We start from the raw sequence: 2,500 nt of genomic DNA on the forward strand, positions 1-2,500 counted from the left end.
CATCGCCCCCCCCCCCCTCCCCCCTGCCTTCGCACGCTGGTCGTTCAGGTGCTTGCGTGTTCAATGCCCTTCGCAGCTGTTCACTGGCATTCGCATGTCGAAGCGCTCAGTCTACGTCGTGGTACGGCCTGTGTCCACTGTCCGCTGATGTCGTAAGCTTAACCCTCACATTGTACTGCACATAGGTCCGTATGTACTGAATGATACGCTGTGGCACATGTGTGACCGTACAACGACTGCGCCCAACAACAGCGAACCATACGGTCCAAATGTTGTGCACTCAGCCACGTGCCGTCTCCCCATAACAGCTACATTGCAGTGTGGTACGCCATAGAGACGTGTGGGAGTAACGGACGCCCTGGATGGCGATCAGCATGAGCCGTCTGTTGATGTAGTGGCGCGTGTATTCAAACGTAGTCGTCTCTTCTCACACAGTGTGATAGCATGGTGCACCGCGTTCCACATCTGCGACATGGTACAGATGCTGGTTGACAGTCGGTCTCGTAATGGACATCGCATACGTAGGGGGCCACCTCCCACGCGTTCTCTAGTCGGGCACATTTTGTTGCGTGTATGTGGGCAGACGTAGTGTGTCGTGACACCTAACAGACAGGTATGCAATAATCGTTGCATTTGCAAACTGGGATGGACGTCTCCGTTTGCTGGTGACGTTACGCAAATGAACAACTGGTAAACCCATTGTGGTGCGGTTGTTGTTGCTGGAGGTAAATCAGTAAGGGCAAATCTGTGTGTGAAGCGATACGCGGCGGTGGCTGGGTGGGACCGTCCCCGGCCGGTGAGGGGGGGCCGCCCGGCGTGCTGGCCGCGCGGTGCGTGGGCGCACGCGCTACAGCCGGCTGGTGGGGGCGCCCAGTGGCAGGCGCGCCGGCCGACGGACGCGGCAGGCGGCGCAGCTGCGCGCCGGGGCACCCTGCGCGCGGCGCCGGGCGGCCAAAGTGGGTCCTCGCGGGCCCGGTGCGAAGCGCGGTGGACATCTGCAGTGTGCTGGTCCGACTGAGGACTGTGTGCGTTGAGGATGCGCCGCCGCCCGGCACTCGGCGCCGCGACGCCGTCTGCTGCTCGGTCGCTCCAGCGGTTCTCGCTGGTGGTTTGTATCGCAGTTGTGCAGACGTGTTGGCACGTGCGCTGTGCTGGGAGAGTTCGCTTCGGCACCCACGTGGGGCCTTTGCCCTTCTGTGGCGCTGGCGTTGGAGCTGCCGGTCACCGTAGGTGGCGCGTGTTGTCTCCCGCCGGCAATGCCACGACAGCACGCTCCCGGGCCTCTGTCGGCAGCGGCAAGCTCAGTTGGGAGCACGGGTGGTCGCACCTAAAGCGTCTACTCGCCTAACTCCGGGCGATTGCGCCTCTCTCGAACCCGACCAAGTACTTAGGACGGCGCTGCGCGCCGCCGGGACCTGAGAGGGTTTCGAGGTGTATTGTGCAGGGGAGCTCAGCCTCCTCCTGTTTGCAGAATAATTGAGCGGACGCTTGCGTGTTCGCGCGGGCCCCTGGGACACACTCCCGGGCGGCCGGCTGCTCAGCTCTAGTTGACGCAGCTCCCTGGTTGATCCTGCCAGTAGTCATATGCTTGTCTCAAAGATTAAGCCATGCATGTCTCAGTACAAGCCGCATTAAGGTGAAACCGCGAATGGCTCATTAAATCAGTTATGGTTCCTTAGATCGTACCCACGTTACTTGGATAACTGTGGTAATTCTAGAGCTAATACATGCAAACAGAGTCCCGACCAGAGATGGAAGGGACGCTTTTATTAGATCAAAACCAATCGGTCGGCTCGTCCGGTCCGTTTGCCTTGGTGACTCTGAATAACTTTGGGCTGATCGCACGGTCCTCGTACCGGCGACGCATCTTTCAAATGTCTGCCTTATCAACTGTCGATGGTAGGTTCTGCGCCTACCATGGTTGTAACGGGTAACGGGGAATCAGGGTTCGATTCCGGAGAGGGAGCCTGAGAAACGGCTACCACATCCAAGGAAGGCAGCAGGCGCGCAAATTACCCACTCCCGGCACGGGGAGGTAGTGACGAAAAATAACGATACGGGACTCATCCGAGGCCCCGTAATCGGAATGAGTACACTTTAAATCCTTTAACGAGTATCTATTGGAGGGCAAGTCTGGTGCCAGCAGCCGCGGTAATTCCAGCTCCAATAGCGTATATTAAAGTTGTTGCGGTTAAAAAGCTCGTAGTTGGATTTGTGTCCCACGCTGTTGGTTCACCGCCCGTCGGTGTTTAACTGGCATGTATCGTGGGACGTCCTGCCGGTGGGGCGAGCCGAAGGCGTGCGACCGCCTCGTGCGTGTTCGTGCGTCCCGAGGCGGACCCCGTTGAAATCCTACCAAGGTGCTCTTTATTGAGTGTCTGGGTGGGCCGGCACGTTTACTTTGAACAAATTAGAGTGCTTAAAGCAGGCAAGCCCGCCTGAATACTGTGTGCATGGAATAATGGAATAGGACCTCGGTTCTATTTTGTTGGTTTTCGGA

The 2,500-nt window shown here is 58.2% G+C and overlaps 1 non-coding gene across 1 annotated transcript in view; it reads left to right on the forward strand.

Moving 5' to 3' along the window:
• The first annotated feature begins 1,557 nt into the window (after nt 1–1,557).
• The window catches only part of LOC126178797 (small subunit ribosomal RNA), a 1,909-nt gene continuing 966 nt past the window's right edge, over nt 1,558–2,500 (forward strand). Inside the window, exon 1 of the ribosomal RNA XR_007536651.1 lies at nt 1,558–2,500. This exon is cut by the window's right edge and continues 966 nt beyond it. This is a non-coding gene — a ribosomal RNA (small subunit ribosomal RNA).

Source organism: Schistocerca cancellata, chromosome 3 (genome assembly GCF_023864275.1).
Source record: "Schistocerca cancellata isolate TAMUIC-IGC-003103 chromosome 3, iqSchCanc2.1, whole genome shotgun sequence".
In the NCBI taxonomy this organism is placed as follows: domain Eukaryota; kingdom Metazoa; phylum Arthropoda; class Insecta; order Orthoptera; family Acrididae; genus Schistocerca; species Schistocerca cancellata.